The sequence below is a fragment of the Labrus bergylta genome, chromosome 4 (genome assembly GCF_963930695.1).
Source record: "Labrus bergylta chromosome 4, fLabBer1.1, whole genome shotgun sequence".
Classification (NCBI taxonomy): domain Eukaryota; kingdom Metazoa; phylum Chordata; class Actinopteri; order Labriformes; family Labridae; genus Labrus; species Labrus bergylta.
The window spans coordinates 21,216,614-21,232,766 of NC_089198.1; the positions used below are offsets into that span (position 1 = coordinate 21,216,614).

The following is a 16,153-nucleotide window of genomic DNA, read 5'->3' on the forward strand; positions in this document are numbered from 1 at the left end:
AATCTATTGAGTTTGGGAACTTTTTTATTTCCCCCATGACAAGATAACCTTGTTTTGCTTTTAATAGGAAAACTGCTCTGTAGAGAGTCAGAGAGCTTTCAGATGGATGATTAAATCCTTTATGTCACCATACCACAACCTTTTATTAAGTAATGACGAGGAGTTATGTTAAGAACAAGTAAATCAGATAAGTTAACCAATGATAGTAATATCAAAAACACATATATGAATAAATACAAAGTAACATGAGCTTGTGAAAGACCTGTGCAGAGAGCCAACTGTTCTTATCACATTGGGTTGCCTCATAAGGACGTCTGTTGTGGAATTAACGTTTGTTAACCTTGAATGCCTCAACACTGTGAAAAATGTAATTGACCATTATTCAAACCACAAAAGCTTCAACATCAGCCATCAGTCTGACTGACCTGCCAACATCCTAATTAATCATTTAAAAGCACCATGTGGCTCTTTAAAGCACTGTACTTGTATAACAGAAGTTCAGCTGTCAGTGTGAATAATTAAGTGATGATCCGTGATGACTGTGGACAGTGACACAGTGTTAAATAAAGCCTTTACAGCGACACTGTTGGTAATTTGCTGAAGTTAAGATGGTGGATCTCAGCAGGGGGTATATTCTGCTATGGCAGCCTGATGAGACATTTTCCCGACAATTACTAAAATAGAGTTTTACATGAGGAAATATGGTGCAATTCAGAGGATTATGGGTAATAATATGATCTTTAAAAAATAATGATCTTAACCAGAGAATTAGTTACAAAACAGGAGTGGCAAAGTTCTCATTTAATGACATTCTCAATACAACAGGGTTTTGTTATTGCAATCAGTTCTAATTATTTCAAACATGTATAAAACATTATTTATATAATGAATTGAAATCATTGTTCATTGTTATCAAATCTGAAGCATTTCTTTTTTCAAGCCAATGGAAATAAAACTCCATCTTATGAAACAGTTTTTTTTCTCCTTTGGTCGAATTTAATGTCTTCCATTTTTAATAAAACAACTAGATGTTTTCTAATGCAGTTAATGTTCAGCTGACAGGTTACAGTATAACATTAACAAGGCTTGGAAATACTAAAATGAGCAGCAAATTGTGAGTAATGTCTGTATATTTTTGTTTAAGCAAAGAGAGCAAGAGAGACATGGAAGCCCAACAGTATTCTTTCCATTCAGGACTAGTTGCAAAGAAATTGGAAATACAAGACTTTAAGCTACAACTAGGTCAAACCACAGTGTATATAAATTATCCTGCTATTGATTTTAAAATTGGCTCTGACTGTGGCGAAACATTTGCTAGCTGCGGTAGCTCTGGCAGCCAACTGTGGCAGCATGCAACTACAGCAGCTAAAGCACATGCACCAGCACGAAAAGTAAAAAAACAGCTTCCTGCTTTTTCAATTCTCTGGTGTGTGTGTGCATGTAATACTTGGCATGTATTCCGTCTGCCCACACACAAGTGAGAAATACAACACTGGCAGAAACAGACGGGCACCCACACAAATACATTTGCATCAATGAAGCCACTACTAGTATCATCACTAAATTTGTTAACTAACCCCCTAATGCCTTCTTGTTTTTGACTCTTACCTGTATCCTCAAATAAACTTAACAAATAAACTAGGCCCTACTTTCAAAGCTGCTGATACGTTTATAAAAGGGGGGCTCAGCATGTAAACTAGTGCCCTGAATGGTTTAAGCATTACGCGATTGTTAAGTATTTAAATGTTACACAGAAAATTACAGCGACACACACACAGTCATAATCTAGGACACACTTTTCTCATTCCCTTCGACCGCTCTGTCAATTACACAGAGGAAACCAGGGAGAAAGAAAATGAAGGGAGTCAACAATGCATGAAACATCGATGTGTCCAACCACCACTGTCTGTTTAAGTGGAATTGACTTCTGCTCATTTCCCAAATTACGCATATCTGACTGGCCCACCGCTGCAGGGGCTACAGGAAGCACAGGGACAGAGAGGGAGTCTCACTCACACACGCTCTCTCCATCTCTCCATTTCTCTGCAGGGAATCAATGGTGTCTGCTTAATTATTGGGTGAATTTAATCAGCGGCACAGCAGTACTTACTTCTTTGTGACCCAGTAGCTGTCAGGAAGTCATTCAGTTTCCCACAGTTAGTGTTCAAATTGCACGGTAATAATTAAGGGTACTGCAATCTAATTGTTCCACAGGTGTTAAGTAACAGAAAAAGTCCCTTTGCATCACAGTAATTTTGAGCTCAGGAATCCAACTGCCACTGCACGTACATTCATTGTTATTTCTAATGATGATGCAATGGCCCTCATTACTAGTTTAACCATGCGATTAGTAGTAGTGCACACACAAGGCAAGTCCAATTGCTCAGCCTTTTCACAGTGGCAGGTAAATCAAAGTAGTGATAAATAATGACTTGTGACAGAAAATGGCTCAGGTTGAGTCCCCTGGTCTTCTTCATGTTTCCCACTGAAGCAGAGAAGAATCAGCTGTCTCACACACTCCCTGGAAATAGGGCTCTGCTTCCTCCTCATGTCAGAGCAGTTTTCAATAGGGGTGGGAATCACCAGAGGTCCCACGATATGATATTATCCCGATACTTCAGTGACGATACATATTATTGTGATCTTAAACATTTTGCGATATGCTGAGAATTGCGAACTTTTTTAACCGCATTTTATGTCCACAAAATGAAAAACCAAGAACTGTTTTGTCAAGTAAGAAAAAATTCTCAGTCTAAATATCTCACTTCAGTCTTCATAATTCTACACGACGGGAGTCAAGCCCACAGACTGAGCAACACTTTGATGAAAGTAAAAACCTGTAAAAGCCTGAATGCACCTCACAATCTGAACTGTTAGTATTTCAGTCTGATCGAACTTTAACATCGATTCTTAACAATGCAACTTGCTCAAAATGAATTGTGCAACCGCCATGAGACGATTTAATGTCACAAATGATTGCGATACTATGCTGTATCGATTTTTTCCCCCACCTTTAGTTTTAAATGTTTTTAATGAAAGAGAACTATAGCGCAGCAAACATGTATACTTGTCTCTTGTTATCCCCTTTCCAACATGGACTGGTTGTGCTCTCTTGCAGCACGCCTCTTTCAGTCTGTCTGGGACTGTAACATAGTAATACTGTAATACAATGTGTCTACCTGCTAAAGGTGTGTTTTAACTGATGACTCACTTGTTTTAAGTCCAAGATGGTAAAAAGAAATGGGCAGTGGCTGTGATTCTTTGATAAAGGAAACAGGTAAAGCAAGTTGTACATCAGAAAACTGTAAAAGCCAAAGCTTTATCCCTTATCAACCTGTAGCCCAGTCATATGTCAACCAACAGCTTACAATTTTTTTCACTTTGAGCACAAATGTATCAGTTTGTCAAATTGCCATTTTCAAGGAATGACACCTAAAATATATTTTATCTAAAACAAAAACATTAAATACACTTGAGTGGAACTTCAAGCTTCATCTAGAGATCTGAAAAACATTATTGAAAAAGTACCTGAACACTCAATTCACTCGAGTGGGAAGCGCTGAGATTCTTGGCTCTGCCTTCAATGATGATTCTATTTCTATTTTTTACACACACATAAAAAAGGCCCACTCTGTCCAACCCGAAGAGACACATCCATGCAGGAAGAACTTGATCTTAACTCCCAGAGACCTACTCTACTACAAGCCAAGCTCTCTGTGAATATTTTTTGAAAAGCTTATAGTTCTACATTTCTACAACACAGAAACATTGATGTCTATTCATTAAGCAGAGATGTGTGTTTTTTAAGGATTTTTGTATCCAAACAAAACAACAAATAAATTATTAATATTCAAACTACATTAATTCAATTCTCTATTCTTATCCTACCCTCCACAAGACGGCAAAAAAGCCTGCTTCCAAAAAGTTTCTCTCCAAAAACACAATACTCTGGACTTACAGAAATAAAATGGAAAACACTTTTGGACATTGATAAAGAGAAAACAATGAATTAATCCTTGGCATTTAACAAGTACAGCCTCTTGTTTCCCTTACTGTTTGAGTATACAATATGAGATAAAGAAGGAGAGTATTGTTCATACCTAACATACGTTTTCATCATAAAATGCAACACATATTAACCCTTCATTCAAATTATCATCATTCAAACCATCATGGGAAAAACAAAAAACATATTTATAAGGCTGGAGAAACATCTGCTGAGCTTTACAAATAAATCCAATGAGCATGTTTTCAAAATAAAACATGGTCCAACAATGTGCAAAGGAAACAAAACTGCATCCAAATCATGTATCATGTTGTAATGGTTCCAAAGCCCCCAGGGCCCTTTATTGAATTTCAGCTCTTTCCTATGAAAGTAGGTTGAAAAATGTCTCATCACTCTCCAAAGGGATAGATATTGATTGGAAGAGATCAATAAAAAGTCTGTAGAGTCTGGGTAATATCATCTAGGTTTTGGGCTGCTACAAACAGCAAGCAGAATACAGAGCATATTTTCAGTGTGAAAACTTAGATGCAGAATTGATTAATGTCAGTAAATTGCAGACTGTACAGATAAAAATGTGAAAAGTCACTCAGTGTCATTGGCCATGGAAGGCCATTATGTGCACAATACATACTTAGACTTCAACCATGATTACAATTTCTTTTGAAATCTGTACAATAGCAGGCAAGTGTTGGATGAGCACATATCACAGATCAAATCAAATCAAATCAAATCAAATCAAATCAAATCAAATCAAATCAAATCAAAAAGACCATGAAGCTTGTAAAAACCAAAATCTAGCTATTGATGCAATAACTATAAGAAAACAAAGACATGTATCACTACCTGTATTAGCACTTAGCATTACAGACGTCCTCTTTCAAACCTTCAAACAGCTTCTGTCTGCTTCTGGCCAATCCTGCAGCATTTGGCTGTTCTTTCCCTTGTGTGACCTTTACATTGTGTAACTTTAAGGTCATTTTGTTCTCTTTGTGTTGTTGGTTTTAAGGTCATTTCTGATGTTAACTTTGCAGATCCCCTTGGGGCACAGCTTAGCCTAACGATGACAGAGGTGGGCGAGTGACCAAATGACATTGCTGCAACCTTTTGGAAAAGGTGAAATTTGTATGCTTTTGGCTTATATTGGCAGTAAAAATAAGGATATATTGATAAACAACATCAGTATCATGGCCATATGGTATTGAACAAAACTCTGTGTTGTTCAGTCACCCAATTATAAGGTATATGTTGTGGAAACCAACCCATCACAGCTCTGTTTTGCATATTAAGTGGAAAATCTAATATATCTGAATGAATATTCTATGGAAGTATGCAAATGGGACAACTGGAGCAGTTATAATTGCTGTGTGTGTGCTAGGAATGAGAATGGCTTTTTGTACGAGCTAAAGACAAATTAAGTTAATGGCACTATTCCGGTAAATGGCAGACAGATGGAAGGATCACGGTGACAAATAGCTGTCTTAGTTCTTAATCACATGTGCTATTAACTGGTGTGTGAAGGTACTGGTTTGCCTGTTTTTTTTTTTATAGCTGTATTTCATTTCATATTTTTTTGGAGTTAAATTAGTCTGTATCCTAGAGCAACAGCAGGATAAGAGAAATATTCAGTTTTTATGGGAGTGAAAGTGGGAACTTGACAGTAAAAATTGGATAAGCTGCCTATGTAAACTAGCTTTGAATTTTCAGGATATGATTTTTTGCATGACTCAATGTTCCTTGTTCTTATAAGTTGCCAAAAGTCAACCGCCTGATGATGACACAGTGCATAGAGGCTGCAACACTTTCTCCAACCACATCTCATCCCGCCTACAGTATGCACGTGTTCCCATATAAAGACACGGTTATAATGTCAGGAATGAATTCCAGGTTTTTAGAATCAAAGACAACAAAGACTTCAAACTTGAAAAAAATACTGAAGCAAACACACAGCTGTCCACCTGGAGCTAACAGCTACATGGAGCTCAGTAGAGATATGACTTAGGTGAATTAATTAGCACTTGGAGTCACTGAGACCTGACTTTAAAACTTAAAGCAAGGATTTTCAAAATATAACACACCTGCTTTTAACTGTAAAAACACTATTAACACAAATGTGACAAGGAGGACTCAACTTATGGTGCGTCTGCCTGTTTTTACTAGATGGAAATTTAGTTTAAACTTTTTAGCCATATCACTTGTAAAATAAGTATATTTCAAACTCAACTATTATCACAGCTCTGAAAGGAAATAGTTAAAACACCGACACTTACTTCTCCTTTTCTTTCTGCACACTTGACTTTGGAATATGTACTTCATAACATCAAAAGACGTCTTTGCTCACTCCAGATTTTGCTTTAGACACTGGCTGGCAAAAAAAATGAGGAGCTGTCTTCTTTATTTATTTTTAAACACTTCAGTCTGCCTAACATAAAATATGCACCCTGAGGTGACAGTTTAATAGTTTATTTGGTGGGTTTTTGTTGCCGGTTTGATCATTAGAAGGAGAAAAGAAAGCATTTAGTGTGACCCCCCATTGTTAAAGGACTTTTTTGATGTCATTATCAGAGATGCTACACTGACTAATAGTCCATTCGATCATTTGATAAATTCAGTAATAAATTACTATTTTATCCTTGTCAGCCATTTTTTTTACTAAGAGGAAAAAAGCCATGTTTAACACAGAGAAGAAACTTTACAAAGGAAGCTAGATTAAAGGGTCTCATCGTATCTCATTAGATACTGTCAGTTGAGTACAGTGTAGCTTCTGTAAAACTGTAAACTAAATGTGTTTGAAAATGCCCGGACATATAAAAAATACATATGCTGCTTAATCAAGGCATCATCAGAGGGATTACTTTGAATTCTTTCCTCAATCAATGAGATTTTCTAATTGGAAACCTTTTCTAAAATGTCAAATAAGACACATTTTAACTGATTATAGTGAACCTGTAGGATAATACATTTATTTACCCACTGTTCAGAGTGACTTCACTTCTTAAATAAAGGTTACATAAAGACAGAACATTTAGATAAGTATCAAAATGCTGCTGTGTAGCAGCCTGGACTGTACAGCATGCAGATAATCCCCAGTCAGCCAGGTATCAAACATTTCAGCCTCTTACTGCTGCACAGTGTGTGTATAAACAGAGCCAGAGCATATTTACCCTTCAGCTAAAGGTGTCTCTTGAGCCGACATGTTTGTATATCTGAACATCCTTCACAGGTTGCCCGGAGGGGGCTCACGCCTGAACTTTAAGCTTTTTACTTCTCAGCGGGGGAGAAAAGGTAACTAGTATCGCAGGTCAGCTGGAACGCTTCCTTTGCTTGCAAGACATAGACGCAGTAATGTGCACATATGTGACCACACAAAGGTCCATCCAAACACACAAGTACACACCAGTACCCAGGGAGCTGCACCGAGCAGTAAATATCATGAAAAAACACATCTGAAGAAGAGGTTGAAAGAGATGGAAGACCTTTACAGAATATTTCCCTGAGCAGACACTCAGGTGGGAGAGGGGGAGGAGAGAGAAGGAGAAAAGAAGGAGCAGGTAAGAAAATGTCTGGTATGGGATGCACAGAGAGAAGGTGTGAAGAGAAAAGGGGAAAAGACAGAGAAGGAAGAAAAAGAACCCCAAATGTTATACGCAGAAGTTGATGAGGAACAATTCCAGTTTGCATTCAGCTCCTTTGCTAATGAGGATCATTAACATGGCCTGCCTGGCTTCTATAAAAGCTGTGGAGGGCTGGACGATCGGGGATAAAAATAAAACCTCTCAAGCTTATCCCCACAAGATTCATAGTGGAGGCTTGTAAAAAAAGATATAGCACATGCTGGCTGCAGAAAGGTACTTCTTTATGCAACACCACACTGGCATGGATCCGAGAAACGTGGATACTTTCCCAACAAGAACACTTGGTTGAACTCTGAACTCTTTGGATTCTGTGTGAAGAGCGGTGGTAAAAGAACTAATTTAGATTCATGCGATTTCAGGGATTGAAATAAAGACCGAGGTGGATATGTCTTTGCGGTGCTCTATGATATGTTATAAAATAGTTCATTAGATCAGTTCAAGTATGCTGGCTCTTGTGGGGAATTTGCTTTAAAAGTGCAGGATGGGTAAAAAAAAGAAGAAAAAGATCTCCACTCAGCCGAAAGACTGTAAAGCTCTCCTATCTTACACATATTTGCGCCAATACTTCCAAGTCGGCCGTTCACATTTCTCTCCATTTTTTATGATCTTCTGAGCTTTCATTTCCCCTACTTCTGCTTTCCGTTCAAAAAACATTCAAACAAAGCTCCCATGAGGCTCAAAAACCAATCCACATTCTTGTCCTGCTTCTGTAAATCATTCTCGATATACAGTACACATTTTTCTTGGAAGACCTCCGACCACTTTTACAGCATAAGTAATTGAGCTGTTAAATCAGACAGCATCAAAACAGTCTGAAGAGACAAAAACCTTTGCCAGTGGTTCAGAATACAGCAGAGGCCTGCTTTCTTGGACATTCTGCCATCGATTCCAGTGTTTCCGCTCTCAGCACTGTCACTCTACACTGCGTGTGTGAAATTTGCTACATCTTGCCAGATCAGGAATTCCTCACCAGCAAATGCTGCAAACGAGCTGTTCTATCAGCCCTCCTGTCAAAGTGATACTACTTTTCTTCATTTATTTTTTTTCATTAGAGAGGGGAGAGACGCTCACACACACTGCACTGTGTGAGACTCAAGGCAGTCGGACGAGTGTCTTGATAAGATCAGCATAATTGCCACATTAATCTGTCTTCTGTTAATAAAGGGCTTTGTGCTTAAGAAAAGTGGTAAAGCTTTGATGTTCACTGATGGCATTGTGTTTAAGACAAAAGCCTCACTACACAAAAAAAGAATAACTTTTGACAATGAAATATCCCAAATAGGCTTCTGTAGCTGTACTCTGGGTTCAGACTAACCCAACTACAGCGCAACCTGACAAATGTAGGGTGGATTGAACTAAAATGGGAAACTGGCAAAACAATTCATCATTTTATTCCAAGCTGTGAATTATGGTGGATGAAACCTCTGTCCCAAAAGTGGATGCTTCACAACGTTCCGACCAATAGAAAACTGAAGCCACAATGGTTTTTCTTGCTTCATATGACTAAAACCACAATGTCAACATCATCATCAATCACCTTTTTACTAAATACGTAAAACAAGTAGAAGAGAGAAAAAGTAATGCTGTTTGTGCCGCAAGGTAAGGAAAAAATAATTCAGAATCATTCAAGACCTTTTAGAAAAAGATGTTTCTTTGTGATTTTTAAGTATTTTACTTAATTATCTATTATTAACTATTTTTAGATAGACAGGCATGCATTTGTCAGAGATGCAGGAAAAAGGTATCAGTTTTCTGTCAGAGTATATGCTAAACTATTAGGGCTTTCACGCCTGCAGAAAACTCCTGAAAAACTCCTGGAGGAGCTTTATGTTTGAACGCAAACAGCCACATTTTGCGCTCGGACTTCACCCGGAGTTTCTCCTGCCAGAACCCGAGTATTCTTCCGCAAGCAAGTCCGAGTGAGCTTATGAGGGAACGCAGCAGGATATTATTCAGAGAATTCACCTTGAACCAATGGGAGTATATGTAAAAATGGCTTCTGTGACATATAGTGTATATCGACCATTGAAAGTCTAAAAATCATAACCTGATTATCTTAGTGTGTACCCAACTTTAAATGTTTGCAGAAAAGACTAATGCATTACACACCACTGTAGTGTTTAATAGACATGTTATAATACAAGGCAAATGTGATTATATTATGAGGAGTGTGAAGGACAGAGATTATATAAAGGGGAAGATTCATTTTATAAAGCAAGCTAGTGAGATGGATAGAAAAAAGTAAAGGAAGGTAAGAGTTCACACAATTGCTCAGACAAATGCCGTTGTCTGGCTCCTCCACTTCAAAGCATAAATCAGAGCAGTCTGCTCAGAATTCATCGAACAGGCTGAGATGATGGCAGAGAAGGCCGCTGAGGTGCTCTTCTAAAAGATGAACAATGGTTAGCAGGACAGTAAAGTGCTCTATTCACAGTTTTCTCTAAGGTTAAATAGTTCTTCACTAAAATGTCTAAAGCATGTAATTGTACAACAATGTACACACCATACAAGAGCAGGAATTGTTTTAATGATGCAACTGTTACAGGATTAATCTAATAAGCAAACAAGGAAAGAGGCTGTGCTGCCGTAAATAAAGTGAGTGTTTGTTTTACAACTTATACATAACGAAAAAAGTGGTAAAGACTTTGGTCCTCTTACCGATGTGTCTTTTCTCCTTTGTGCTGAAATGTATACAGAGTCAGATGGATGATGCAGCGGCTAATGAGAGCAGGATATGTCCACATTTTACTGTCTAATGATAAGTAATGACGCTAGCTTAGCTAACACAATTAACACCAGCGCAGGGAAAAATAAAATACCCCCAGAATGATGTATTATGTAAATTATTAATTACCGCAGAGACGATCGCAATCTTGTTCAGCTGCCCATTGGCACTTGAATAAATGTGAAAGATTTGTAAAGCAAGAAAGGAAAATCCAGTCACAGTGAGAATGTGAGACAAATTCAACAGATAGCACCTGCTCCTTAGGCGATTTATAGAAGCAATTTGCATTTGCAATTCAGCCACTAAACAGAGGCTCTTATCCAGAGTGACTCACAGCAAAAGTAAACAGGAATCTAAAAACAATGACTGTAAACATTTCAATAATTTTGCATTTGCTTTAGCCAGTAGTTGTCAGTAAAATTTCATTTCCATAAATCTGCTGTATAAACTTTAATTGTAATGCATGCCCGGAGAAGTCTTCCAAATTCAGATGCAATACTCTGAAAAATGACTGGATGTCTCTCTTCACCATTTCCAGTGGTTAAACATTTAGAGCCACAGTATAGTCATCTGAATTTAATTTGAATTTCAGTTACTGGATTTCTGCACAACCTTACTATTTCACTGAGGGATGCATGCTTCATGAGCAGAAGTTTCCACAAATGCAGTTACGCTTGGACAAATGTCTCCCCCTTGTATTTGTGAGATTTTGTTTTTGCATGTGTGTGATAAAGGGAGATGGTACGTGAGTAATAACCGCATAAAGAGTAAGACCCAGAGAGAAGTAAAGAGAAAGACAGAGAGACAGAGAGAGTCCAGAGTTTCCAGGAAGAGAAAGAGAGACGGAGAAAGAAAGCGATCTCTCAGATGTGGTGTCTTAATGACACAGGAGCCACATGAGAGAGAAGGAGGTGTTGAGGATATGATGAATCCAAAGACTGATAACCTCAAGCCTCCATCCACACTTACATCAGACAACACACACACACACACACACACACACACACACACACACACACACACACACACACAGTCATGAAAACACTGCCTCAGTAATTAACTGTTCAGCCCCTCTCTCTACAAGGAAAGTGAATTGGTGCTTTTCTCTTAGGATCTATTTCTTGTACTTTGTCATTCTCTCTCTTCACTCTGTTGGGAATATATCTCTACAGCTTCCAACATGATGTCAGTACCTTACTCTAAATCCCTCAACCTGTTCCCCCTGCTGTGACCATGGACAATACGTCCAGCTGCCTGTGACAAATTAAACCAACTGGATATATGGCAATAACCTTCATGGGATGACATGGGGGAAAAGGGGGGGGGGAGGGGACAGAGGGAGTTTAGGAAAAGGGAAAGGAAGGGAGAATGAAAAAGAGGCACACACAGATGGATGATGGGTAATATCATGCATAGAATGGTATTTTCCAAACCAGATACAGAGTGAGCATATATAGATCAGCGATCTCAATGTCATGATACTTCATAAGAATACACTAAAGCTGCTGAAAGACACTGAATCTTCTTGATTTAACTGGGCAATGCTCCAAAGCTTTTCAATAACAATTGCAGCAGTCCTGGAAGCACTGTGATTGCACATACTTGCTGATCTTAGATATACAAAATAGACAGGAAACTCTGAAAACTATCACAACTATGTTTCCTCATAGCATAACACATTTAAAAGGACCACGCAGTATCCACATACTTAAGTCTGAAATTCAAGATACTTTACTACTTTTAATTTAACAACTATAACTGTTGTAATAGTGTAATTATTCCAAGCTATTCTTTTCATTTAACATGTTAAAGTCAGCAGCATCCACAAGAGGAGGAAAACATTTTAAGTGACGAATAAGTTGTCAATCTAAGTACCAATGGCTTTAGATAAAAATCCTCGCTATTACAGTTGTGATAAATTGCCCTGCGCTGGCATCAACCACTTCACTTAGTTTTCTCAAAGCAAGCTTTTATAATGACTCTATTAATTTAACCATGTGGCAGCAATCCATTCAAGTTGCACCTGTTACAACAACAACACACACATATGCACAACTAAAAAAAAAGCACACAAACGGAAAGACAAACCAGCAGGTCGTTAAGCAGCTATTGTTATGTTCCTCTCTGCTCAGCATGATAGTGGCTTGATTGATACAAAGGTTCCCCACGTAAATCACCTGGCAAGGACTATAAATACACACTACTTTGAAAATGAAACACAAACTACAACATGAAATTAATAAACAATAGTGCATGAGTAAAGATAAACGACTGACACACACGTACACACTCTAGTCACAGCTAAAGCACCTGCAGGGCATCCATCCAAGGAGCAGAAGTTGACTCACCTGCTCTGAGTGACCAGATGAAAGCATTCAAATTGGCCCCGGGTGATCTTCTTCCAGTCTCGCTCTCCTCACTCCCTCTATCCCTCTGTCCCTGGCTACTCTCGCTTCAGCTCTCTCTCTCTCTCTCTCTCTCTCTTTCTCTGTGGCAGTACACGGATGTCCTATGGGCCGCTCACCCTTCCTGTGTGGCTTGGCCTAAGCGCATCGAGATCTCGGCCAAATGGTACGTGGTCCTGCTGTTTCCACAGACTCAGATGTGCTCTCTCCTCTCCTCCGCTCACTCTGCCTTACACGGCTGCAGAGGGAAATATGAGGACGGGCAACGTGGCTGAGTGCTGCTCCACTCTCTCGCTCTCTCTCTCCCTCTCTCTCGTGAAATGAGATGCTCTCTCTCTCTCTCTCTCTCTCTCTCAGGTTGTCAGCTGGTACGATGCTGACTCCTACTCTCTCTTCACTCTGTCAGTCACTCTTGCTGTGCTGAACTGCCTGCTATCTCGCCATCTCTTTTTCGCAGTTTCTCCACTGACTCCCCTTTCTCTCTCTCTCATTATTGATCTATGTATCCATGTCTTTGCTAGTGCAGCCTCTAGTGGCTGCCTTGTCTTCATGCTGCTCATATACGGTCAGTATCAAATTTTACTCATGAAGCTGTGCTGTGAATCCTGTGTTCAGGTATTCGAGTAGGCATCAGAAAACCTGAGAAAAAGATGCAAAATAAATTTAAATTGAGCAAGACAGAAGACAGAGGCTGCATCCTATGACTGATGTGATGAATCGATCAATTCCTCCATGTATGATCTGTTATTTTATGACAAGATGATACAACTGTGAATGGTTTCTTCATTAAGTAGAATAATTTCGAAACACTAATCTACTTTATCCAATGGCTTTGCGTAACACATTTAAAGTGTATATTGTACTGTATAGTGTATAATGTACTTTTTAATTAATTTATAACACTTGTACAGTACATGCAAAAAATAATAATAATGCAAAGTTAAGGAAAATAGCTCCAACCTCCCATAAAAGAACTTGAATCAGGAGAGAAAATAACACTTTTAATTGATGGTAGGGAAGTCATATGAACTTAGCAGAAGAATTGAGAAATAACTTATTTAAATAGCAGTAATCTTTTATCGGCAAGTGTCTAATTGACATGTCTCTGATCTCACCGCCCACATGAAACACATTTTTTAAATTGTTTTATGCTTTTTGAGATTTTGGGTGCATTAACTAATTAAATACTACGACAGCAGTGTTTCATCTGCTCACCTGTTAGAGCTCATGATAGTAAAACATTGAATTAATGAATTTGCAGTTATAGGCTAACTTTTGCTTTCACATAATTAAACTTGAGTACGTTTTAAATTAGCATTTTAAGATAGCAACATTTTAGTGTGCAAAGTTTGCAAAAGTATCGTCTTAGCAGTTTAATTCAGAAACACCTAATGCGAAATGAAATGCACGGACAATATCCGACATGATATAAAGGACTAACAGTAACACTAAAATTAACCTAACACTAAGCAGGAAACAATGTGAAGAAACTCACTGGATATGTGAACACCAACAAAATCTTTTTCCTCAACACAACAAATTCCTTAATGGGCGAGACAGTCATTCAAGTCCTAATATCTTATTTATAGTCTTATATCTTACCACAAATTCTAAAATCCAAGGAGGTGACAGTGCTCGGCTTTGCGTCATAACGCTCAGTGCTGCCGCCAGTGACTGGAAGCTGAATTGCACCCTATTTCGCCTACTAGCTTTTCCACTTGACAGGTTTACATTACAGTAATATGTATGGGGCGCCGATTGTAAAGTTGTGCACACTACAAATAACAACAACATTTCTCCACATTTAGCCCTAAAAAAAATATTTGGGAACTCTGTCATATTTACTTTTGTGAATAAAAATGTAAGATAATTTAATTGGCAAATATAAATGTTAAATATTATATCTAAATGCTGAATGTTTTATCTAAATGTTATATATAAATGTTAAAAATACATGTCCTGATTCTAAATATTTAGCTACGTTTCTAAACATTTAGTTTAGATTCTAAATATTTAGCTTTGATCCTATATATTTAGCCAAGATTGTAAATATTTATAATCAAAGCTAAATATATAGAATATAAACTAAATATTTAGCAACGACTTCTAAATATTTAGCTAAGACTCTAAATATTTAGCAACGACTTCTAAATATTTAGCTAAGACTCTAAATATTTAGCAACGACTTCTAAATATTTAGTTAATATGCAAATTTCACTCTACCGCCCACCGGAAGCACCAAAATAAAAGTTCAAGGAAGCGATCCAAGCCGTTAGAAAAGAAACGTACCAAGTGCTGTGATGGTGCTGTGGAAGATCCTGTGGCCCACACCAAAGAAGCAGTGCAACCCTGAATTGCGGCCAAAACGGCCCTTCCAATATTCTCCGCTAATTCGTTCGACATTTTCAAAATCCCGTCAGTCTCCGGTAGGAGACAATGGTTGGCTTGCTTCCTCAAACTTTTATTTTGGTGCTTTCGGTGGGCAGTAGAGTGAATTTGCATATTAGCTAAATATTTAGAAATCAAAGCTAAATATTTAGAAATCAGAGTTAAATATTTAGAGTCTTAGCTAAATATTTAGAGTCTTAGCTAAATATTTAGAAGTTGTTGCTAAATATTTAGAAGTCGTTGCTAAATATTTAGAGTCTTAGCTAAATATTTAGAGTCTTAGCTGAATATTTAAAAGTCGTTGCTAAATATTTAGAGTCTTAGCTAAATATTTAGAGTCTTAGCTGAATATTTAAAAGTCGTTGCTAAATATTTAGAGTCTTAGCTAAATATTTAGAGTCTTAGCTGAATATTTAGAAGTCATTGCTAAATATTTAGAGTCTTAACTAAATATTTAGAAATCATTGCTAAATATTTAGAGTCTTAGCTGAATATTTAGAAGTCATTGCTAAATATTTAGAGTCTTAGCTGAATATTTAGAAGTCGTTGCTAAATATTTAGAGTCTTAACTAAATATTTAGAAATCATTGCTAAATATTTAGAGTCTTAACTAAATATTTAGAAGTCATTGCTAAATATTTAGAGTCTTAGCTGAATATTTAGAAGTCATTGCTAAATATTTAGAGTCTTAGCTAAATATTTAGAAGTCGTTGCTAAATATTTAGAGTCTTAGCTAAATATTTAGAGTCTTAGCTGAATATTTAGAGTCTTAGCTGAATATTTAGAAGTCGTTGCTAAATATTTAGAGTCTTAGCTGAATATTTAGAAGTCGTTGCTAAATATTTAGAGTCTTAGCTGAATATTTAGAGTCTTAGCTAAATATTTAGAATCTTAGCTGAATATTTAGTCTTAGCTAAATATTTAGAATCTTAGCTGAATATTTAGTCTTAGCTAAATATTTAGAGTCTTAGCTGGATATTTAGAGTCTTAGCTGAAT

General features: G+C 37.5%; 1 protein-coding gene across 4 annotated transcripts in view; it reads right to left on the bottom strand.

The window, feature by feature from the left end:
- The window catches only part of tnr (tenascin R (restrictin, janusin)), a 161,962-nt gene extending 148,779 nt beyond the window's left edge, over nucleotides 1-13,183 (bottom strand). For 3 of the 4 annotated variants that reach the window (XM_065954041.1, XM_020643727.3, XM_065954040.1), the window contains exon 1: nucleotides 12,712-13,183. The gene's annotated coding sequence lies outside the window, so the exon portion shown is untranslated. The remainder of the gene's footprint in view (nucleotides 1-12,711) is intronic. The other variant, XM_065954042.1, reaches the window with a different exon arrangement.
- Between the last annotated feature and the right edge of the window lie 2,970 nt (nucleotides 13,184-16,153).